The sequence below is a fragment of the Balaenoptera borealis genome (genome assembly GCF_965194805.1).
Source record: "Balaenoptera borealis genome assembly, chromosome: 8".
Classification (NCBI taxonomy): domain Eukaryota; kingdom Metazoa; phylum Chordata; class Mammalia; order Artiodactyla; family Balaenopteridae; genus Balaenoptera; species Balaenoptera borealis.
In genome coordinates, this window is record NC_138865.1 from 117,150,724 (window position 1) to 117,176,812 (window position 26,089).

The window sequence follows — 26,089 nt, forward strand, 5'->3', positions numbered from 1 at the left end:
AAAAAAAATTAAGGTATTCTTTACATGTAATAAAGTCCACCCATTTTATAAACTTTTTTTTTAAACTAAGTTTGGGTTTATTTATTTATTTATGGCTGTGTTGGGTCTTCGTTTCTGTGCGAGGGCTTTCTCCAGTTGCGGCAAGCGGGGGCCACTCTTCATCGCGGTGCGCGGGCCTCTCACTGTCGCGGCCTCTCTTGTTGCGGAGCACAGGCTCCAGACGCGCAGGCTCAGTAATTGTGGCTCACGGGCCTAGTTGCTCCGCAGCATGTGGGATCCTCCCAGAGCAGGGCTCGAACCCGTGTCCCCTGCATCGGCAGGCAGATTCTCAACCACTGCGCCACCAGGGAAGCCCAGCCCACCCATTTTAAGTGTACGTTTTGATGAATTTTGGTGCGTAATCATGGAACCTCTGTCACAACTGAGATTATAAAACAGTTCTTTCATTATTACAATTTTTTCTGTGCCCCTTTCCAGTTAATTCCCTTCTCCAACCACTGGTTCCAGGCAACTACCTATCTGCCTTCTGTCTCTGTAATTTTGCCTTTTCAAGAAGTTCATGTAAGTGGAATAATACAAAAACCATAGACTTTTGTGTTTGACTTCTTCCACATAGCATGATTTTTTGGTATTCATTCATATTGTTGTGTATACTGTCTCTTTTCTTTTCCTTGATAAGTTTGTTTATCCATTTATCAGTGGATAACATATGAATTGCTTCCGTTGCTGGGGCTCTTATGAATACTGCTGCTATCAACAGTCCTGTACTCGTCATTGTGTGGACATATGCTTTTATTTTTGCTGGAGAAATACCTAGGAATGGAATTTCTGGGTCATAGGACAAGTGTAAATATGGACCTACAGATGGACTCTATTCTGATCCTGTTGATATGTGTCTGTTCTTCTACCAATGTCATACTATCCTGGTTACTGTAGCTGTATAATGAATGTATCTTGAATTAAGGTGTCATCAGATTTTATTGTTCTTTTTCAAAATTGTTCAGCTATTCTAGGTCTTTGCCTGTCCTTATAAAGTTTAAAATTACCTTGTCAATTTCTTCAAAAAAGCCAGTTAAGATTTTGATTGAGATTGCATTGTCTATTATCCATTTGGAGGGGATTGCCATCTTAATATTGGCTTCATGAGGAATCAGTATTCTACAATCCATGAGTATGTCTCTCAGTGTATTTAGGTATTTTATAATTTCCCTTTCCAATGTCTTAATAATTTTCAGTGTACAGGGCTTGCACATCTTTCATTAAGTATATAAAAAAGTATTGTTAAACGATATTGTAAATAGAATTGTTATTTAATCTTTCTAACTTTTTTTTTTCACTAGACAATGAATTAAGCAAACCTTCACTGAAGCTTAAATTGTGGTACAGAAATACATTTCAACGGATGTAAGTCCAACACCATGAAGAAATTATGGCACCAAAATTTTCCCTCCTCTATCATACACACTAGGATTAATTTAGATTACTATTCAATCTAGTTTTCATTTTTCTAGGCTTTGTCCATACAAATTTGTGCAGGTTTTCAACATTAAATAGAAATCTTAAATCTATTGGGGTGGGGAGAATCAGACCTCAAGCCAATAAATGTTCATCAAATCTACTGGGACACTGTTCAAGAACAAAATCCACTTTGAGCATTGGTCCTCATAATAGCACCAAAACATTAGGTACTGTGCGCTAATTGCAGAATCAGACTGATCCATTGATTGAGAGCTTTTTCAGTGAAGCTGTAAATCAACAACATGTTTAAAAGTCAAAAGTGTTCCAACCACTTGATTTCAAACCAAGTAGAATTTATGTTTAGAAACACTAAAAAAAAGTTTCATTTTTAAATACGGAAGGAATAAAAACATCACTGCATCATCCAGAAAGAATCAAAAATTGTTTGAGGACAAGAAGAAATACAAAATTGAGTCAACTTTGCTCTTTTCTCAGCTGCTTAAATGTCCGTATTAGCAAATACAGCTAAAAGATGCCAACTCTTTTAAGCCTGTATTTCTAGTCATTTCCCATTGACCATTTTGGAATTTTGTATGTTATGTTTTATGGATAGCGTTCTGCTTCACTGTGTAGTATGTCTGAATAATCTGAACGGTTCTCATTCATCACTTGATGTTACTCCATGGTGAAAGAAATACCAGTCAGAGGAACCGTCAGAACACTATCACATGCATCACAAAGTCACAGAACTTTTTAAGTCACAAGATGGCAAAGACATCGATTCTGCTTTGAACCAAAGTTTATGGCATTACCATTAATAGAAATTAGTGGAAATGGCTGCAAAAGTAAAAGTTAAGGTGAATCATCTGAGCTGACTTGACTTGTTGAATCCAATACAACCTTTATCTTAAATCTCCTTGCTAACAAATTTAGTGATAATTCTTTTATACTACTACTTAGCAAGTTAATAAAGCCATGGTACTCACGAGAAGCTAATCTCATTTAATGGGGGGCACAGAATGGCATACATTTTCCATACAGTTCTGCCAGTATTCCCTAGTATCAATCTACACCTTCTTTGCTAATCAACACCAGCTTATTCCAAAAGAGCTCATGGTAACGAAAAATGCCAAACTCCCTTGACCTTAAAAGAAAATTAAGCCCAGGGTCCATCCCCCCGTTCCCCCTCTGGGGTATAAGGTTAGTGTAAACCCACAGTGTAACAGTGTATTGCTTTATGGAGTGGGTGTGGTTGGGAGGGAGACACCATGGTGAGGAACGTATCAATTAAAGTCACACAAGTATAGGAAGCAGTGAGATAGTAATACACAAAATGGATAACCACAGTCATTTTCTTAGAGGACTCGACTCGTGGAAGAAGAACTTTGATTGGTGCTGCAAAAACATTTGTATGAAGTAGAAATTGGTTTCAATAACATTAGTAGAGAGTATGTTCTAGTAAGTGGAGGTAACTGGATGCAAAATCCTGGTAGCAATTTAATAGAACAGTCCCAGATGGCTAGGCTGAGGCCAACGCCTAATGAGGACGAAAGCCTTGTCTGTGGGGAATTTTAGATGATACCTGGAGAAATATTACACTGTACATAAACCAAATTGAGTCGTTTTCACAAGTGTTGTAAAGTTTCATATAGTAAAAGGTTTTTTCTACATGCACTTCAATGTCACAGCAAGAGTGGCATAGGATACCTAAACACAGAGCATTCATGCAAGATATCTAACTCCTAGATATAATAATGCATACAATTCAAAATGATTACACTATCATTACATCTAGGGCTTTCTGCAACTACAAGGTGGTGGTTATGGAAAGCGTGGCCCTTGGTATCAGTATCTAAAAAGCAGCCACCACCTTCTTCTATGTGTGTTCTCTTTTTGAGTTTTTTCTTCATTTTTCTTAATCAACTCTGCTGTTGTTGCTGCTTCTTAGCAAAACTGGTAAAAAAACAAAATTGTAATCATTGAACATAGCGCTCTGGCAATCAAGACGTTTAAAACCTTCAGTCTTCTGGGGCGAAGAAAGCACTGTGTGACATTTAGAACTCTGATTTACAAACAGGGTGGTCACAAATTTTCCTGGCTTGAAGGCTTCCACAACTTTCCTGATCAGGTCATCATAGGAGGTCGGACTTAAGTTTGTTTCAAAGCTAACATAAGAAAATTGTGGTTCTGGAATGATGTGAATAGTCCAATAAGTTCCATCCGATTTCATTCCATTCATTGAATAGCCACAAGGATTGAACAGTGTGGGATCAATGACAGAACCTGGTATCAAGTCACGAATTCCACTCTCACGAGGGACATCCTTTGCAGTAACACCATCTTTCATGAAGAACTGGTCCATAACTGCTGGGTCAAGCTCACGCATCAGAATTTCCAGGGTTTGATCTGGCTGATTGATTACCCGACTCCTTGGGAAATCCAAAGTATACAAGTACCAACAATCAGAATTCATGCCTCCCATACAATATGCTGCTCCATTTGGGAAAATTGCATTAAGAAACTCTGTTTCTTCCTGGAAATTCCGGTGTGGGTACCCTTGGTGAAAAGACTTCATGAAATTCTTACAAGAATAAAAGAAGCTTTGAGCCAAACCCACTGTAATCCCTAGCAAGTTTCAGCAAGGGAACCAGTGCTTTCAGCAAGAGGGAGTACCACATGTCTTCAAAATGAAACGTCTCTTGGAGACAAACATGCTACTCTCACTGAGTACATAAGCTTCCTGCTTGTCAGTTTTTGTCACACTTCTGATTGAACACTGCACATCCTTCAAAACTATGTCCCACTCGGATCTTGGGATGGTGCGAAGATCCCCAGATCCTTGGTTTGCATCGCGTTGCTGCCTGGAGAACCAAACTTCCATCAGCTTCTCGGTCCCTTCGAAAAAATGTGCAACTTCCATCACCGTGAGACTAGCGAACAACCAACAACCACAGAAAATCAACTAAATTAAATCTCTTCTCCCGCCGCTGCCACCGCAGCTGCGGATTGTTCCAGCTGTGTTAACTAAACTTCAGGTTCCATTTTTGCTATAATTTTATATTAACTTTTTTTTAAAAAGGGTTAATAAAATTTTCCCGGCTTTTTTTGTGTGTGTGTGAGCGAAAATTGAACGTGAGTCTGTTGGAAATAGAGGCAGATACAGCTCAGTCTCTTGTAGTCTGCTGTTTCCCCGTTAGAGAGAGTAGAGCGAGCGCTGACTAATGTCGCCAGCCATACTGTGGAAGCCTCAAACTTTTTATTGCTAATGTATAGAAGTAAGAATGACTTTTGTATACTGAACTTGTATCCTGCAATATGCTAAATTCACTTATTAGTTCTAGTACCCTTTTTGTGTGTTGCTTAGGGTTTTCTCCGAACACTCGGAGTTTTTTGTTGTTGTTTCTGTCTTTAGATCTTTTGTCTTTAGCTGAGCTGCTTTGAGTCTGTCCCACATATGAGTATGAGTAATTCAAGGGTCAGTGAGAGATGAGTGTACAGAATTTGGAGATCACGCCGTCTCTCTCCCTTCTAAGATTACTCTACACTCTTCGGCATTCGTAGTTTATTGGCTTCACTTTCCTGATTCACCAAGTCAGAAATGCTGTGAGTTTCTCTATGCATGTTCCTACCCCCTCTGTATATGACATGTCATAGTATCCAAAGACAAGAAATTGTTGATTATAGGAACTTAAAAAAAAAAGGGAACTTTTTTTCAAAATGATTCTTGAGTAATGACAGAAAATTCAGATAGTTAACATAATATTTTGTTGATAAACAGGAAAGGAATCTCTTATCTGGCAGTGGAATAACTTGGTCACTTTACAGAAAGAAAACCCAAATTCTGATTTTACTTTTTGTCTATCACTCATTTAAAAATTTGCAATAAAGATTTATAAGTCCTTTTCTTAATGAATAAATAAATTTATTAACATTGAGCCAAGATTTCCAGTATTTTTAAACACAATTCAATATTTTCTTCAAATTCACTATCTGTAGGCATTATAAATCTAGACAAACAATTTATTTTCCTCAGACCCTTTACGTTTACCATTAATAGTTTATCCTCAAATTTGTCTTCTGGTTATCTTTTATCATTTATAAACCTTTGAATTAATTAATATACCTTCTTAGGTATGTGTTTATGAATAGATGACAAAAATTTTTTTTTAATTTTATTTTCTATTTATTTATTTATTTTTGGCTGCCTGGGGTCTTTGTTGCTGCATGCAGGCTTTCTCTACTTGAGGCGAGCGGGGGCTACTCTTCATTGCCGTGCACGGGCTTCTTATTGCGGTAGCTTCTCTTGTTGCGGAGCACGGGCTCTAAGCGCGTGGGCTTCAGTAGTTGTGGCACGTGGGCACGGTAGTTGTGGCTCCCGGGCTATAGAGCGCGGGCTAAGTAATTGTGGCGCACAGGCTTAGTTGCTCCGCGGCATGTGGGATCTTCCCAGACCGGGGCTTGAGCCCGTGTCCCCTGCATTGGCAGGCGGATTCCCAACCACTGAGCCACCAGGGAAGTCCCATAGATGATAAAATTAAACCTCTTAACTAGTTGTAAAATTGAACTGACTATATCACATTAAATAAAACAATGCATAGATTATATTTGTTTACTCTCTTAATAAACTAATAATTTTCTTAATGAAGAAAACAGACAAACCACATTTATCTTACACACATATTCCTATTTCTCTGTAACCATTTATATTAGCCAACTTTAAAGTTAAAGTTTCTAGACACAGGAGAAAACTAGAAGACTGGAAACCAAGAACTGTCTAGCAAATTTTTCTATGAGCATACATTTTATGTCACTTTAACAAATTTTAAAGTGGCAAAATAAGCATGGATATATCATTTAGAGAAATTTACACATCCAGTTAATCAATCTATAGGTAATTTTTATATAAAAATGAGGAAGGGTAATTTAAAACTATATGTGGTGCCCAATGTTTGGATCTTTTCCTTTAGTTAGAAATTATCCATATATCCAAAGATTATTAATTAACTCAATTTATCATTTGTTTAAGAGATCTTTAAGTGGACTAAACATATGGAAATTAAAACTTAGACCAACACATCAAATCTTTATGATTTAAAGCATTATAAGAATTCATGAGATTATCATTTTTAAAAGATATTTTATTATATAAGTTCTTTCAATTAAATTCAATTTTATTTTTTTATAATTTTAAACAATTTGTGGAAACAATGATAACTTACTGGATCCATAGAACTAATAAAGTTAATTTAGAAGGTTTAAATCATGAGAAATTAACCCCAAATCTTACACTGATTTAATTATTGCATTATTTTTATATCATAATAAAATCAGGAGGCATAGAGTTATTTTTAAGCTAATTTTATCTCACTCTTGTATATAGTCCAAAGAATCATCTAATTATCAGGAATATTACATAAATATTTTAATATAAATAAACCTCCTTTGGTCATATATCCAAAAAGATTTTTAAGACTCTTGGATATACTAAGCCTAGGTATAGGAAACAAAACTATTACCCAAACCCACATTTAAACTTTTGGGTTATAATTTCAGCAAGGGAAAAGTAGAAGCAAAAATAGTTTAATTTTTCTCTCTTTCTTATGGAAATTTTGGAATGTTAATCTGTACTAGATATTTCTTGAGTCTGCACAGAAGGACAGAAAAACTATTTATAATTAGTTAATCTCCAGACTTTCCCAAGAAAAGAGAAAATATGGGAAAGGAAGGAAGAAAGAAGTGAGAGCAAGCTGCCTGCAGATAGATGCGAGTGGCTGATTATCTTCTCTGTGTAAGGAGAGGAGAAGACTTAGACAAAGCAAAACCCATTTTGACACACCCACTCAAAACTACCAGAGCTAAAGTCCGTACAGCTCGTTTAAATAGTAATTCAGATTCTTGGCATCCTATTAAGTCATGTCCTTTAAAAGCTGGCACTTAGTAAGTATGGAAAAAAAGAGGAGGTCTCCCAATTTAAAAAGGTGATCTGTCTTTTAGATGGGCAAGACAGAGACTTTCCTCATGAGGTTTCTTCCCTTTTTTGTTCTGCGTTTAATGTGTCTCTTAAATGAAAAATCTTATTCATAACAAAATTTTCAAAATGGCAACTGCAATTTCAGATTGGTACAATTACACCAGTTAGAGAGAGATACATATGCGTTCAAATATGAAGAGAGCAGGTATTTGGCCCAAAGGGCCAGGAAAAGAAGACCTCACAAGAATGGTGTCAGTAGGAATGGTGCTTATGCAATCTTGAGAAAGAAGAATAGAGCTAGAGGTATCACACTCCTTGGCTTCAGACTATACTACAAAGCTACAATAATCAAAACAGTATGGTAGTGACACAAAAACAGACACATAGATCAATGGAACAGAATAGAGAGCCCAGAAATAAACCCATGCACTTAAACAGTCAACTGATCTATGCCAAAGGGGGCAAGAATATATAATGGGGAAAAAGACAGTCTCTTCAATAAGTGGTGCTGGGAAAACTGGACAGCTACATATGAAGGAATAAAATTAGAACATTTTCTTACACCATATACAAAAACTCAGATTAAATGTAAGACCAGAAACCATAAAACTCCTAGAAGAAAGCATAGAACACTGTTTGACAGAAATTGTAACAATATATTTTTTATCTGTCCTAAGGCAAAGGAAGCAAAAGCAAACATAAATAAATGGGACCTGATTAAACTTAAAAGCTTTTGCACAGCAAAGGAAACCATCGACAATATGAAAGGACAGCCTACAGAATGGGAAAAAAATATCTGCAAATGATATGACTGATAAGGGGTTATTATCCAAAATATATAAATAGCTCATACCACTCATTATCAAAAAAATAAACAACCCAATTAAAATAGGCAGAAGACCTGAACAGACATTTTTCCAAAGAAGACACAGAGATAACCAACAGACACATGAAAAGATGTTCAACATCACTAATCATCAGAGAAAGGCAAATCAAAACCACAGTGAGACATCACCTCACACCTGTCAGAATGGCTATCATCAAAAAAGACCACAAATAACAATTGTTGGCAAGGATGTAGAGAAAAGGGAACTCTTGTACACTGCTGGTGGGAATGTAAATTGGTGCAGCCCCTATGGAAAACAATACGGAAGTTCCTCAAAAAACTGAAAAAGAATTACCATATGATCTAGCAGTTCCACTCCTGGATATATATCCAAAGAAAACAAAAACACTAACTTGAAAAGATACACGCACCCCAATGTTCAAAACAGCATTATTTACTTACAGTAGCCAAGATATGGAAGCAACCTAAGTGTCCATCAACAGATGAATGGATAAAGAAGATGTGGTGTGTGTGTGTGTGTGTGTGTGTGTGTGTGTGTGTATGTGTATAATGGAATACTACTCAGCCATAAGAAAGAATGAAATTTTGCCACTTGCAGTGACGTGGATGGACCTGGAGGGTATTATGCTTAGTGAAATGTCAGACTGAGGACGATAGATACTGTATGTTGTCACTTATATGTGGAATCTAAGAAATAAAACAAATTAATATAACAACTGAAACAGACTTAAAGATATAGAGAACAAACCAGTGGTTATCAGTGGGGAGAGGAAAGGCAGAGGGGTTAAGAGCTACATACTATTATGTATAAAATAAATAAGCTATAAGGATATATTTTACAGCACAGGGAATATAGCCAATATTTTATAATAGCTTTAAATGGAGTACAAGCTATAAAAAAATTTTGAATCACTGTGTTGTACACCTGAAACTAATATAATATTATAAATCAACTATACCTCAATTTAAAAAAAAAGAGAGAGACTGGTGCTTATGCAAACTTCATATCTCCAGAATCTGGTCAAAGGCCAGGGAGTCACCAAGTGGAATCCCAATGAACCCCCCAACAATTGATGTCTATCACTACCCTTAGAAAACAGGGCTTGTGGAAATTCACTTTAACACCATTTGCTTAATGGTAGAATTAGGTTCTTAATTCAACCAACCCAAGCAATCAATAATGAGCAACTGTATACAGGACTTGGCTGTAGGTATATACAAAGATGGATCAGACAGAAGACATAGTTTCAGCTGCCTAGGGAGCTCACAGTCTAGCTCTTCTTTTGAGCAAAATATTGCTTAAGTTGTTGCCTTAATGGTAGGATAAATCTGCCTTGGAATTGATCCAAGGTGATTTAATTACTGTGAAATAGTTACACCAATAAGACTTAAATTCCAGAGAACCCCCCTACTGGATTCCAGCATGCTGCAGAATATTAGGATTCCTGTTCTTATGTTAGTAAGCCAGGCCAGCCCTATTTTCTGTGATGACTTTTTTTTTTTAAATAAAATAATGCATTCACTAGTTTAAAAATATATAAAAATGTAGATTGACAAGTCTTACTCTGACCCTTGTGCATATCTACTTGGTTATTGCATTCTCATTTCTCCCATGAATAAACACTATAATCAGTTTCTTAGATGTTTTTCCATTGTTTCTTTGTGCAAATACAAGCAAAAATGAATTCATATACTTTTAAATCCCATTCTTACACAGAAGCTAGAATACCACTTCAAAGGTGGTCAGGCAGGAGGAATTCTGTCTTACTTGGGAGAGGATCAGTGCTTTTTTTTCTAGTCAGGCCTTCAACTGATTGGATGAAATCCACCCACATTAAGGAGGGCAATCTCATCCAAAAACACCCTCATGGAAACAACCAGAATAATGTTTGACCAAATATCTGGATATTCTGTGACCCAGTTAAGCTGACATAAAATTAACCATCACAAGGGTCTTGTCCCAATTAATGGTAGAATAAATGCTACTCTGGTCTTGCCTAACAACATTTAAGAGGAAAACCCAAATGGATCAAATTGTTTCCAGACTGTATCTCAGAACAAAGCTAAAGAATATTTTTAGCAATGCAAAAATATCTAGGACCCAACATGGTAAAATACACAATGTCTGCATCCAGTCAAAAATTACTAGGGGGCTTCCCTGGTGGCGCACTGGCTGGGAGTCTGCCTGCCAATGCAGGGGACACAGGTTCGAGCCCTGGTCTGGGAGGATCCCGCATGCCGCGGAGCGACTGGGCCCGTGAGCCACAACTGCTGAGCCTGAGCGTCTGGGGCCTCTGCTCCGCAACGGGAGAGGCCGCGATGGTGAGAGGCCCGTGCACCGCGATGAGGAGTGGCCCCCACTCACCGCAGCTGGAGAAAGCCCTCACACAGAAACGAAGACCCAACACAGCCAAAAATAAACATAATAAATAAATAATAAATAAAAATTAAAAAAAAAAAAATTACTAGGTACGTAAGGAAGTAGGAAATATTCCAGTAACTGACCAGAAATGACACAGATGGTAGAATTAGTAAATATGGACATTAAAATAATTATTATAATTGTATTCCATATGTTTAAGAAGCTAGAGGAAAGATTGTGTTAGAGACATGGAAGATGAACTTCTAGAGATGAAAACTACAATTGCTGAGGTGAATACACTGAATGAAATTGATGTCAGAATAAACAGTGTAGAAATAAAGATTAGTGATTTTGAAGACAATGTAAACTGTCCAAAATGAAACACAGAAAGAAAAAAATCTGAAAAAAATTAATGAACAGAGCATCAGTGAAGTACGGGGCCAATTATATGTGTAACTGGAGTGTCTGAAGGAGGAAGGAAGTGTGAGGGATAGAAGAAATAACAGAAGAAAAAAATGACTGAATAAAAAGCACCTCCAAATGTAATGAAAGTAATAAACCCATAAATCCAAGAATCTCAAGGAACTCCAAGCACAAGAAACATGAAGAAAAATGGTATCAAGGCACATTATACTCAAATTGCTTAAAACTAGTGATAGAGAAGAATGTTAAAAGCAGCCAGAGAAAATGAAGATTAGGATGACAGCAGATCCCTCTTTGAAAACAGTGTAAGCCAGGCAACAGTGGAGCAACATCTTTAAACTAGCAAAAGAAAAACATCGTCAACCTAGAATTATTTTCTTGGTGAAAATATCTTTCAAAAACAAAGGCAGGGCTTCCCTGGTGGCGCAGTGGTTGAGAATCTGCCTGCCAATGCAGAGGACACGGGTTCGAGCCCTGGTCTGGGAAGATCCCACATGCCGCAGAGCAACTGGGCCCGTGAGCCACAATTACTGAGCCTGCGCGTCTGGAGCCTGTGCTCCGCAACGAGAGAGGCCGCGATGGTGAGAGGCCCGCGCACCGTGATGAAGAGTGGCCCCCGCTTGCCACAACTAGAGAAAGCCCTTGCACAGAAACGAAGACCCAACACAGCCATAAATAAATAAATAAATAGATTAAAATAATAATAATAATAATAATAATAATGATCCTAACAATAAAATATGCTCTTTAAAAAAAAAAAACAAAAAAACAAAGGCAATATAAAGTCTTCTTCAGACATATCAAAAACTGAAAGAATTCATTACCAGCAGGCTTGCACTAAAAAAAATGTAAAAGAATGTCCTTGAAGCAGAAGAAAAATGATACCTGGTGGAAACCAGAGCTACAAAAAGAAAGTGAAACACTGGAGAAGGGTAACTACCTTGTAAATATATAATATTTTTTCTCATTATTAATTAATTAACTTATTTATTATTTATTTTTGGCTGTGTTGGGTCTTCGTTGCTGCACGTGGGCTTTCTCTAGTTGCGGAGAGCGGGGGCTACTCTTCGTTGCGGTGCGCGGGCTTCTCATTGCAGTGGCTTCTCGTTGTGGAGCACGGGCTCTAGGCACACGGGCTTCAGTAGTTGTGGCACGCGGACTCAGTAGTTGTGGCTCATGGGCTCTAGAGCGCAGGCTCAGTAGTTGTGGCGCACGGGCTTAGTTGCTCCGCGGCATGTGGGATCTTCCCGGCCCAGGGCTCAAACCCATGTCCCCTGCATTGGCAGGTGGATTCTTAACCACTGCACCACCAGGGAAGCCCTTTTCTCATTATTTAAATATCTTTAAAAGATATGTCTTTTAAACAAAAGCAGAAATAACACACTGGCATTTACAGCTTATGTAGAAGTAAAGTTTATGACAGCAGTAGCACAAATGGGAGTGGGAAAATGGAAGTATACTGTTGTAAGATTCTTATACTTTATGTGAAGTAATATATCATTTGCAAGTAGATTGTGATAAGTTAAAGATGTATATGATAAACTCTAAAGCAGCAGAGTTATAGCTAATAAGCCAACAGAGATAAATTATAAAAATGAAGATATTTAATTAATACAAAAAAGGGCAGACAGAAAAACTTGGAAAAATGAACAAAGAACAGATTACATAGCAGTACATCTGAAACTTATTTTTTTAAAAAGAACAGATTGTATAAATATAAAATAGCAAGATGGTAGATTAAATTCCATATTGATATTATGTTAAATATAAAAGTCTAAACGTCCCAATAAAAAACAGAGATTGTCAGATTGGATAAAAAAGTAAGACCCATTTATATGTTACCTACAATGAACCCACTTTTAATATAAAGATACAAATAGATTAAAAGCAAAAGGGTGGAAAAAGATGTACCATGTCAACATTAATCAAAAGATTAACTTGAGGGCTTCCCTGGTGGCGCAGCGGTTGAGAATCTGCCTGCCAATGCAGGGGACACGGCTTCGAGCCCTGGTCTGGGAAGATCCTGCATGCCACGGAGCGGCTGGGCCCATGAGCCACAATTACTGAGCCTGTGCGTCTGGAGCCTGTGCTCTGCAACAAGAGAGGCCGCGATGGTGAGAGGCCAGCGCACCGCAATGAAGGGTGGCCCCTGCTTGCCGCAACTGGAGAAAGCCCTCGCACAGAAACGAAGACCCAACACAGCCATTAATAAATAAATAAATAAATAAATAATTAAAAAAAAAAAAAAAAGAGTGGAGTCTCTGTTTCCCACAGTCCTGTCGAAGTCCTGCAATCAAATCCCGCTAGCCTTCAAAGTCTGATTCTCTGGGAATTCCTCCTCCTGTTAAAAAAAAAAAAAAAAGATTAACTTGAATGTCTATATCAGACAAAGTAGATTTCAAAACAGAACATATTACCAAGGATAAAGAGAGTCATTTCATAATGGTAAAGAGGTCAATCCAATAAGAATATATAATCTTAAGTGTTTATATATGTATTAGAGAGTCAAAATACATGAATCAAAAACTGATAGAACTGCAAGGAGAAATCCACAATTATATTTGGAGATTTTAACACCTCTCACTCAATTGGTAGAACACATAGACAAAATCAATAAGGATATGGGAGATTTGAACAATATAAACAACTGTCTTGGCTTAATTAACATTTATAGAACACTCTACCCCTCCACCCCAAACAGTAGAATACACATTCTTTACAAGTGCACATGAAACTGTTACCAAGATAAATCATTTTCTGGGCTATTAAAAAAGTCTCAATGAATGTAAGCTGATTCAAGTCATAGAAAGTATGATCTCTGACCACAGGGGAATTAAATGAGGAATCAGTAACAGAAAGATATCTGGAAGAGCTTTCAATTATTTGGAAATGAAATAACACACCTTTAAATAAACCATGAGTCAAAGAAAAAAAAATCAAAAGTGAAATTAATAAGTATTTGGAACTGAATGAAGGTGAAAATGCAACATAAAATTTTGGGGATGGGGCTAAAGGGAAATTTATTTAACACTAAAACCCTGTATTAGAAAAGAAAAAAGCTTCAAATAACTGACCTTGGGATCCCATCTTAAGAAACTAGAAAAATGAAAGCTAGTGAAACCCAAATTAAGCAGAAAAAAAGGCCAATGTGGAAATCAATGAAATGGAAAACAGAAAAACCATAAAGAAATCTATGAAACCAAAAGCCAGTTCTTTGAAAAGAGCAGTAAAATTGATAAACCTCTAGCCAGACCAATCAGGAAAAAAAGAGAAGACAAAAGAGCAACCTAGAAAAAACAGACAAGTTCCTTGAAACACACAAACTGCCAAAACTCACTCAAGAAGAAACAACCAGAATAGGCCCAAATCTATTAAAGAAACTGAGTTTGTATTGTAGTTAAAAAACCTTCCCACAAAGAAAATGCCAGGGCCTGATGGTTTTACTGGTGAATACTACCAAACATTTAAGAAAGAAATATTACAAGTTCTATACAGCCTTTCCAGAAATTATAAAAAGAGGGAACAAACTTCCCAGCTCATTCTTCAAGGTAAGCATTACTGTGCAGATGTTCCCTCTTAGTCTCTTCTCCCTGTACAGCCAGAGTACTCCTTTTAAATATAATCAAATCCCAGTCTCTCCTCTGCCCCAAACCTCCAGTGCCTTCCCAGCTCCTTCAGAGTAAAAGCCAAAGCCCTAGCAATCACCTTAGGCAGACAAGATCTCCCCACCTTCCTGCAACTTCTGAATAATGTCCTTTTACTCTACCTCTTACCTACTCTGTTCCATCCACGTTGACCTCTTTGCTCTTCCTTGGACCTCCCCCAGTCATCTTTCCTGCCCACTGACTTTGCAATTGCTGTTCCCTATGCTAGGAAAGTGCTTCCCGCATAGTTCACGCTACCTCCTTTGGGTCTTTGCTCAATTGTCATCTTCAGTGATGGTGTTTCTGACCACTTTACTTAAAATTATAATCTCAATCCCCACTCCTCAACCTCAGCAATCCCATCCCTCTTACCTGCTTTTTCTCCCTAGCGGTTTTTACCCTCTTATGTATTCTATAATTTATTTTGTTGTCTGTCTCCCCTCCCCCCAATGGAATGTGAACTATCGAGGGGCAGGGATTTTTCCCCCATATTCTACCTGTTGTAACCCTAGAGCGTAGGACAGTACCTAGCTCTTAGTATGTACTCTGTAAACATTTGCAGAATATTTCTCTCTTAATGGTGCTCTCTTTGCTTTGTTCTCAAAAAAAAGAAAGAAAAATAAAACCACCTTCCTGTCTAAAGCGATATATTCTCAGATTGCCCCATAGTTTGATGACCAGGAATTTTTAAACCCATGGATTTACGAGAGGTGTTCCTCTCCTTTGCGGGGAAGGAGAGGGGTAATTACGAAAGCAACATCAGGAAAGGAGAACTGACAGAGGAGTTCTTAGGCAGATCAGTTTTAGAAAGGATGATGTATGAAATTGAGGCTTTGAAAGTTGATTCCTTTTTAAATAAATACTTGCATACTTCTTGGAAAGCTTACATGAACCCCCATCCAGGCATCAATGTACCCCATTTTGAAGGCTAAGACCAAAGTTTATTTAACTTAATGATAGATCCTTGCTATTTAAACAATCTACAGTGAATATAAGTGTATTCATATTCACTTGTATGTGTATGCATAGGCAAGTCTGTAAATTCCCAGAAATAGAATTGCTGGGTCAAAGGGTAAATAAATTTGAAGTTTTGAGAGATATTGAATATTGCCAAATTTCACTTATGGGGCTTTTTTGAGAACCAGGAATCAGATATGCAAATCCTAGGCAGAGTCAAGAGCTAGCAACTATAGGACTAAGTTAAAGGCAATTTTGTCACCTTAAATAGTGGAAAGCTGCAGAATTAATTAAACACTGCTTTCAGTCCTTAGGAGACCACGTACAAACCTGATAAGCCCCCGCCCCTTGTCTTTGTACAACTCACTGGCAGGAGGTTGAACACCCAGGGCTCTGGACACTGTTTTTCATAAAGCTTTCTGGCTCACTTGCTCTGGAAATGTTGAGACAGGAATCAGTTGCAGCCAGCCAGGACTGACTGTCCATGTTCTTGATGTGGTTTGCTGGAGACCTGCCCCTCATCCTCCTGTGGCCCAAAGGCTCCTAAATCCATTTGTGAGGATTGGTTGGTTGTGGGCACAGTCTAGATAAGGGAAGCCAGTTTTGGGGTACAAGTGCCGGCATTTGTAAGTTAGCAAACTTACTCTTTCTAGTCAGGAAAAATGTCATTTTTAAAAAGCCCTTGACAAGGAGAAAGAGAAAAATTTACCTTAGACCTTGAATCAGCTCACAGACTGAGAGCCTAGACAGATGATAACGCATTTGGCTCAGCCTCCGTTTTGCAGGTGAATGAGGCTCAGAGTGGGGGAAGTACCTCCCGGAGCCTCCCACTGGAACCCAGGGCCCTGCTGTCTTGCAGGGCTTCTCTCTACCACCCACAGCTGCCTCTCCTCCACAGTCACCAGTGCTTTCCTATCCAGGTACAGGGAGGTTTGCATTAGAGAAAAACAACCCTTTAGCATGGATTTCTACCACCTGGCATGACAATGGATAAAGCTACTTATTGGTGCTGTTTGTACTTCTGGTATATATTCCACTTGGGGTCTTGTAAAGCAGAAGGAACGAAGGGAAAGAAACCGAACTGTATAGACTGTACTCACTCTAGGACCACTCATATAATTCTCACCAGCCAAATCAAGTCCAGCAATGGCGTGCCCTCTCACCGCCCCAGAGGGGCTCTGTTCACAGGGAAGCACCAAGCAGGGCCTCTGGCAGTGAGTGGACTCTCCTGAGGAATGGGACATTTGAAGAAGGAAAGCAGTGTTTTTATTGAGGTATAATTTCCATATGGTAAAATTTGCCCCTTTTAGAGTATGAGTTTTGACAGTGCTTGTAGTCATGTAACTACCACCACCCTTGAAATCTAGAACTGTCCCATCACTCCCTGCCCCTCCCCCGCCAGTCCTAATTCCTTTGGTCGTCAATGCATCCTCCCAGCCCTTGCAACCACTTTTCAGTTTTCTGTCCTTAGGATTTTGTCTGTTACAGAATATCATAAATAGAATTATGAAGTGTATAACCTTTTTTTTTTTTTTTTTTTTAAAGGGAAGAAAGGAAGGAGGGAGGGAGGGAAGAAATGGGATTGAGTTTTATTTATTTATTTATTTATTTACGGCTGTGTTGGGTCTTCGTTTCTGTGCCAGGGCTTTCTCTAGTTGCGGCAAGTGGGGGCCACTCTTCATCGCGGTGCGCGGGCCTCTCACCATCGCGGCCTCTCTTGTTGCGGAGCACAGGCTCCAGACGCGCAGGCTCAGCAATTGTGGCTCACGGGCCTAGTCGCTCCGGGGCATGTGGGATCTTCCCAGACCAGGGCTCGAACCCATGTCCCCTGCATTGGCAGGCAAATTCTCAACCACTGCGCCACCAGGGAAGCCCCGTGTATAACCTTTTGAGTCAGGATGCATTTAAGATTCATCCATGTTGTTGCATGTAATCAACGTGGTTCATTCCTTGTCATTGCTGAGTAGCATTCTGTTGTATGAAGATACCCCAGTGTGTTTATCCATTCAGCTGTTGAAGGACATTTGAGTTGTTTCCAGTTTTTGATGATTATGAATAAAGCCACTGTAAATTCACATACAGGTTTTTGTGTAGACATTAATTTTCATTTCTCTTGATTAAATAATTAGGAATGGAATTGCTAGGCCATATGTTAAGTGTATGCTTAACTTATGAGAAACTGCCAAACTGTTTTACAAAGTGAATGTATTATTTTGCATTCCCACCAGCAGTTCCTACCAATTTGCATTCATGCCAGTTGCTCCACATTTTTACCAGCACTTGATATTTTCTCCCAGGCTTTGACTTGTTCTTTTCATTCTCTTAACAGTGTCCTTAGAAGAGCATAAATTTTGGGAATTCCCTGGCGGTCCAGTGGGTAGGACTCCACGCTTTCACTGCCATGGGCCCAGGTTCAATCCCTGGTTGGGGGGAACTAAGATCCTGCAAGCCTCATGGCACGGCCAAAAAAAAAGAATGGCATAAATTTTTAATTTTGATGGGAGTCCAATATATGAGTTATTTCTCTTAAGGTTCATACTTGGTATTGTACCTAAGAAATTTTGCCTAACCCAAGATCACAAAGATCTTCTTCTAGAAGTTTTCAAAGTTTTAATTTAACATTTAGATCTATAATCCATTTTGTATTAAATTTTATATGTGGTGCATACTGACCAAGTGTCATCATTTTGTATATGGATGCACGATATTCCAGGACCATTTGTTCAAAACACTATCCTTTCTCCATTGAATTGTCTTTGCACCTTTGTGGAGAATCAATTCAGCACATGTGAGTGGGCTACTTGTATGCTTTTAACTGATTTCTAAATTCTGAAAGGAGAATGGTAAAAGGAAGAATCTTCCAGTTTCTCTATACTACTCCTTTCTCCACTAGGAAGCCTCTCCTAACATCTGTAGGCAGAATTATCCACTTCTTCTGGGCTCCTTTTTATTATTATTTACTTATTTACTTATTTATTTGGCCGCACAGCACGGTTTGCGGGATCTTACTTCCCCGACCAGGGATTGAACCTGTTCCCTCAGCAGTGAAAGCGCGGAGTCCTAACCACTGGACTGCCAGGGCATTCCTGGGGCTCCTATAGCTATTATGCGTATACTTATTATTGAATTTTTCTCACCCTTATGATTCCTTGTTTCAGAGTCTGCTCCTCTCTCCTTCCCACCTCTCTCTCAAGACCAAGCATCCTTGGAGGCCCAGAAGTGTGTCTTCTTCCTTTTAATCATCTTCATCACCACTGGCTCTATAATGTTTGTTGAATGAATGGCCCATTCTCAAATCTCTGATGACAAGTCAAATCTTTGATTGACAAGTGATGACAAGTCAAGAGTTTTATGAGAGCTATACCAGTCAGATGAGGACCAAGAAGTGAAGATAAAGACCCAATTCTCTTTAAAGCAGGAGCTGTTTCTTATTCTACTTTGGTGTGATGTCTGTTTTGCCAGGCACGTGTAGGGTGGGTCTGTCATACCAGGCACATTTGGGTTATTGGTGGAATCTCAGCTTCAGAGCATGCCTGGCTTCTTGAGTCCCTCTTCCTGTGGGATTCCTTCGTGCTGGGCTTCAGTCACTGTGGCTTTGTTGGGAATACAACTCCCTACTTCCCTTGAGTTGTTTTGGAGATCAGGCAAGAAAAAGTAAGGGAAAACGCTGGACAGTATTGAGAATTATTGACTGATTAACCTTTGCAGTTCGTTTGTGTATCAGAAGCCTAAGACTCATGAAATATTTAATGTTAATTCCAGTATTTAATTGGTTGCTTCTCCTTCTCCTAGTACTTTGGAAACATAATATTTACTACCTAGAAATTTTACTACCTAGAAATTTTCCTACAATAGATCTTAAATATTCTGCTTAACATTTTGATCTCAACTAATTTACTCTGATTCTTGGTTTCTATGAGAAGTTTAACAGTTTGGACTGTCTGTCCAGATGATGAGTGGTGCCAGGGTGTATATTTGGGAACTCTTAAAGTTGCAGCCCTTCAGGCGTCTGTGAAGGCTGCAGACTGGAAAGCTGCAGTTACTTGTGAGAGTATCCAGGTGCTTCCTATGAGTGGGAGATGTGTTTCTGTGCCTTTCAGTCTCTGATGTGCCAGGCTGCTGGCTTTCTCAGATGTCTCTATTTTAATCAACCTGAGCTACATCTCCCACTCCCACCCAGGTCTTGACCATCTTAGTTGTATATACTTGTATATACAGTCCTCCCCCTCACATAACACTCCTTAGCCAGGGGTATGCTGGGAGTCAGTAGAGGTGTCAGGGCTGGGTGGAATTGTTGCATGTTTCCTCTCCGGGAATGTGGCTCTCACCAGAAGCATCTCTAAATAAGATGCCACGTACCTGCAACACATAGAGCACGGTCTTTTTAGGTTCACAGCATGGAACTGAGCAGCCAAACTTACTGCATTTCTAATCCTCTGTCTCATCCTTTGTATGACATCCAATCAGGAAATGGGGTCAAAATCCTAGAACACATTGCTTTCTCCCTTTTTTATTAACATTTTTTGAGGTAAGATTTACATGCCATAAAATTTACCATTTTAGTGTACAGTTCAGTGATTTCTAGTAAATTTATAGAGTGTGCAGCCATTACCACAGTCCAGTTTTAGAACATTTCCATCATCCCAAAAAGATCCCTTGTGCCCCTTTGCAGTCAGTCCCACCCCCATGCCCAGGCAGCCGCTAAATCTGCCTTCTGTCTCTGTAGATTTGCCTTTTCTGCACACTTCCTATAAATGGAATTATACAATATGTAGTCTTTGTGACTGGCTTCTTTCATATCACAGTGTGTTTTTGAGGTTTATCTACATCGTAGCACATATCAGTACTTCCTTTTTATTATTGAATATTACTCCATTCTTTGGATGTACATTTTGTTTATTAATTCATCAACTGATGAATTTATTAATTCATCAACTGACGTTTGGATTGTTTCCAATTTTGGCTGTTATGAATAATGCTTCTGTGGACATTCATGTACAAGTCTTTGTGTGGATATGTTTTCATTCCTCTAGGGTAGATTCCTAGGAGTAGAGTTGTTGGGTCTTGTAGTAAGTTTACGTTTAACTTTTTAAGAAACTGCCACAGTGTTTTCTGTAGTAGGGCTGTACCATTTTATGTTCCCACCAGCAGTGTATGAGTGTTCTAGTTTCTCCACATCCTCACCAACACTTGGTTTTGTCTGTCGTTTTGATCATAACTATTTGAGTGGCTGTGAAGAAGTACCTCACTGTGGTTTTAGTTTCCATTTCTGGAATGACTAATGATGCTGAGCATCTTTTCATGTGCTTATTAGCCATTCATATTTCTTCTTTGGTGACACATCAATTTAAATCTTTTATCCATTTTTTAATTGGTTTGCTTACTGTCTTATTATTGTGTGTTGAGTTCTCTGTATTCAAATTCTTTATCAGATATATGATAGAACACAGAATTTTTTAATCTTCCTCACACCAGTACCAGAGACTCTGGAAAGGGGAAGGGACAGTTAAGGTAGCAATAATAATTAATGTGTAATTTTTGAGTCTTTGTTATGACCTGGATACTGGACTATGTGTTTCACAGCGATTATTTAAGACACTTTCTCATTTTCTAAAGGTTATAGGATAATTTCAAACGCTTGCTCTTCAATGAACAGTTTTTAATAGATAAAGAAAAGGAACAATTGATTTGGGAAATTCTTAGATTTACAGGAGTTAAAACTGGTCTTTTAGTATTACCGTAAAGACTAAATGGCTGTTATACAGATGCAGAATACCAGCGGTTTAAACAGCTAGATGTTTATTTCTCGCTTCTGTTAACAGGCTGACATTAGCAGTCCTGCATGTGTATGGGGACTCCACAGAATCAGACACCTGCTATGTTGTTACTTTTAAGGTGTGGATTCTACCTCAGGATCCAAATGGCCACTCCAGCAAGCCTGTCCCCTTGCAGGCAGTGGGAAGTAGAAAAGAGAGGGAGGGCATTCTCATTCCTTTTAAGAACCTGACCCAGAAGTTGCATGTATCGGTTCTGCTCACCATATCATTGGTTAAAACTTAGTTACCTGGTAATGACTAGGCACAAGAGGGACTAGGAAATGTAGTCTTTATTCTGGGGCCATATGTCCATCTAAAGCTTAAGGGTTGATGGTGAGAGAGGAGAACAGATGTTAGGGGACATTGCTGGGCTTGGCAGTTCCTGTAACTAGTCTGTGTGGGATTCCCATTACTTTTTCATCAAAGAAAGTCTAGTTGATATGAGGTTATTGGCCTAAACCTTTTGGAGGAGTTCATTTTACTTTTGTTTTAGAATTGCACTAGAATGTTCTTAATGGTGAAGTAGCGATAAATATGAATTACTATTGCTTAGGGAATGTGAAGATACCTTAGTGATTAAATACAATTCTGGAGTTGCTTTACTGAATACAGATTTTATATACCAGCTCGGAGGAGGGGTAGCAAACAAGAGGACAGCTTCTGCCAGGTTGACTTTGTTTTGTAGTTTTCTTTTCAAGTGGCTCTTTCCTCCTGACTGTGCCATTTAATGAGCAGTTTCTCCAATGTTAACTGTAGCTGTTCTTCTCTGGTTAGTATGTAGTTCTGGATCAATATGCCAGATCTGTCTCTTTAGGAAGAAAAAGAGCAGTACTGTTTCATTTAGAGATGTCATTACTTGTCTAAGGACAACAGTAATTTCTAACACGTGTAGGGAAGCAATCTTCTGGATCCATTTGTCCTTTGTATGTTTAAAACCCTGACAACAAAACAAATTGGTACTGAATGTTTTGAAGAAGCAAACATTAATGCTCTCTGAGTGTTTCATTTCTAGGTTTTCAGGCCTTGGTAACATTACCAAGAAATCTGCTTTCCCGGGTGCAGCTCTATTGCTGAGAAGATTTTAATATCAAAGGAGCCCATACTTTTACAGCCCATTTCAGCTGCCCCAGAGATAACTTGGATAAACATGGGCTCCTCCACGTACCTCCTAATCCCTGCTGGGTCTTACACTGTGGGGAGGTTCAGACAACTTGTTTTCTTTCCCTTCTGGCCCTTCTCTCTACACTCCCCTCCAGCTGCCTTCTTTCCCCCACCCCCAAAGTAACGTGATCTCCTAGGCCTGGTCTGCTGCTTTGGCAGATTCTTTTAGTCTTAGAGAAAGAGAGGAAAAAAATTAACCATTGGTTTTCCAGTTCAGACTTAACAAAACTATAAAAGCCAAAAGCAGTACCAGTGTTTGAAAATAAAAGTATTGTTTGTAAATAACCAGTGCTTGGGCTTTTCTTCTATCAACGAGTTCTACTTAAGTGAGATTAAATTTACCTTATTATAATGATGATAGTTTATCGCCTTTAGATTTTTGCAACATTGCTACTTTTGACTTGTTTGTTTTGTAGATATCTTAATCTTTATTCAGTACTCAGATTAAAAACAAACAAACAAGACTTTCCACGATTTAAAATAAAATTCTGTGGCATTTATTTCAAAAGTTAACCAAAGTAAAAGGGACAAAGACAATTCATGAAATCATGCAAAACCTCTTTAAGTTGAATTCAAGCACTTAGATTTTAATAAGAATATCTCAAACTATTTTTGTTTAATAACTGTTTATAATTTAACTTTAAGTTATGTGACTGGATTTAAGAATTCAGGGTTTGGTTGTTTCTTCACCACCAGCAATATTAAGATTTGAGACCTGTAGTTTGCAACAAATTTTAAATACTTTTTCAGCCTAGTATCCTAAAACTAGTCTGTCACCTCTTAATTATGGGTGCCTAGTGGGTGTCACATAATCGAAAAAATCTAGCAAGGTGGTTTGGAGATCTGGGCTCTTTTCCTGGCTCTGCCACTAACTTGCTATGAGACCTTGTACAAGTTTCTTAGCCTGTTTGTGCCTCAGTTGCCTCATTCGTAAAATGGTCGAACTAGATTCTTTTTTTTTTTTGATTTTTTAAAAAACTTAATTAATTTATTTTTTATTTATTTATTTTTGGCTGTGTTGGCTCTTCCTTGCTGCACGCGGGCTTTTTCTAGTGGCGGCGAGCGTGGGCTACTCTTCGTTGCGGTGCACGGGCTTCTCATTGTGGTGGCCTTTCTTGTTGCGGAGCACGGGCTCTAGGCACGCGGGTTTCAGTAGCTGTAGCATGCGGGCTCAGTAGTTGTGGCTTGCGGACTTTAGCGTGCAGGCTTAGTAGTTGTGGCACGTGGGCTTTGTTGCTCCGTGGCATGTGGGATCTTCCCAGACCAGGGATCGAACCCGTGTCCCCTGCATTGGCAGGCGGATTCTTAACCACTGTGCCACCAGGGAAGTCCCAAAACTAGATTGTAATTTAAAATGATTAAAGTTTGCAGACCTGTTTTTTTTTAATTTTTTATTTATTATTATCTATTTATTATTTATTTTTGACTGTGTTGGGTCTTCGTTTCTGTGCGAGGGCTGTCTCTAGTTGCGGCAAGCGGGAGCCACCCTTCATCGCGGTGCGCGGGCCTCTCACTATCGCGGCCTCTTTTGTTGCAGAGCACAGGCTCCAGACGCGCAGGCTCAGTAGTTGTGGCGCACGGGCCTAGTTGCTCCGTGGCATGTGGGATCTTCCCAGACCAGGGCTCGAACCCGTGTCCCCTGCATTGGCAGGCAGATTCTCAACCGCTGCGCCACCAGGGAAGGCCTGTTTTTATTTCTATTACCTCCTCCAAGCCCCACTGGAATGATAATAAAAAGATTTTTTGAAAAGTGAAAATGCATAAGGACCAAATGAACCCAAAGGGAAAAGTAGATAAGAAAGGTGAACACATTTTTGGAAAATGAGAGGCAGTCAAAAGCATAGTAATAGACTTAGCAGAATCGAAGAAGCTGAAGCCTAACCTCTTCTAAGAGAGACATTGATTAGAAGTAAGCCAGTTTACTTGTACGAACCTGAGAGAAAAAGTCAGAAATTAGAGGCATTAGTACCATGGAAAGCAAGGGGTCGTGAGGCCTTAACTGAAATCAAGGGGATCAGTTGAAAGTCTGTAAAGGAGTTTTTAGATTCTTCACACCCTTCCTCATCCCTGTACAGCCAGATGACCACTTCTGTTTCCCACCTACATGAGATGAGAAGTATTATTGAGAAATTGCCCTATAAAGGCTCCAGACTCAGGGATATTACCCCCAGCTGGGGTGCAGGTAAGCCATTGGGCTGAAAACAGTGGGGTGGGCAAGAGCAGATTTTTTTTTTTTTTAAGTCTGCATGCTGAATAATGAGATTCTCAGCCCTCTTCCAATATCTGGTAGCTAGAGCCCTAACAGAGAAGAGATGGAAAGATTCTTTTCTAGAGAAAAAACAAAAAAATAAAATTGAATGGTCCCAGAGAAAAGCCCATTTGGGGGTTCTCTTGCTGGAAAAGTAAGCTCACCACCTCCCTTCACTGAAGTCCACATGTTGTACCACTTCCATGCATATTTTTTTAGTTCCTCTTTCATGTATAATGAATGGACAGTCAAATTAAAAGTCTCTATATGATAGATAGAGGGTAAAACAAATTCGCAGAAAAAGGGAACATGGTGGAAATAAAAACAATGCAGGAAACAGAAGAAAAATTCAGAAGAACTATTCATTGCTCTCCTCAGAGAAAAATACAGCAAACATCAAACAACAGCGTGTTATTAAAAAGTAACAATCAGAATAAAATGAGCTCTTTAATATTGAAAACATGATAGCTAAAATTTAAAATTCAACACAAGACTTGGCAAATAGTCTATCTCAGAAAGCAAAACACAAGACAAAGATTTAGACAACAAAAGAGAACAGATAAGAAGATTAGAAGCTCAATCCCAGGGCTTCAGTATACATCTGGTAGGAATTCCAGAAAGAGAGAAAATGGAGGAGAATTTAGGAGACAATAAATATCAGAAAAATTCCAGAGCTTAGTGAAGTGAGTATTTTCTGGAGTTAAATGACAAATCTTTGAATTGCATTGGCTCCCTGAGTACACAGCATATATATATTGAGTCCAAGCCATATCATTGTAAAATTTCAGAACACCAAGAATATTAGAAGATCCTAAAAGCTTCCAAAGAGAAAAGCAGGTGATATATAAGGGATCAGGAGTCAGAGTGGAATTGCACTTCTAAACAACAATACTGAAAACTAGAAGACAGTGGAGAAATGCCTTCAAAATTAAGTGGGGAAAATGATTTTCAACCTAGAATTCTATACCCAGCCAAACTGAGTGGAATGGAAAGGCATTTTTTAGACACGCACCTCCCTTAACCCCCCAGGAATCTACTGGATGATGAATTCCAGCAAGATGAGGATAAGTCAATACACAGAACTGAGGATATTTTAAGTGTCTTAGTATTTGGAAAAAATTCTACTAGGTGTTTGGCAGATACTTGAAATGTTTGGGGAAAAAACAGTAATAGGCATAGAGAAGACTAATTAAATGAAAAAA

General features: G+C 38.8%; 1 protein-coding gene and 1 pseudogene across 5 annotated transcripts in view; one reads left to right on the forward strand and one right to left on the reverse strand.

Annotated features, from left to right (window-relative positions):
• ABL1 (ABL proto-oncogene 1, non-receptor tyrosine kinase) overlaps positions 1 to 26,089 on the forward strand; it is a gene marked incomplete at its 5' end in the record, with an annotated part of 132,703 nt that overhangs the window by 57,793 nt on the left and 48,821 nt on the right. The window lies entirely within an intron of this gene.
• Positions 1,343 to 25,405, reverse strand: LOC309632848 (S-adenosylmethionine decarboxylase proenzyme pseudogene; annotated as a pseudogene). Its single transcript, XR_014249601.1, has 2 exons — positions 10,750 to 25,405; positions 1,343 to 10,429 (listed from the first exon to the last, which is right to left on the reverse strand). The product of XR_014249601.1 is annotated as an S-adenosylmethionine decarboxylase proenzyme pseudogene (transcript).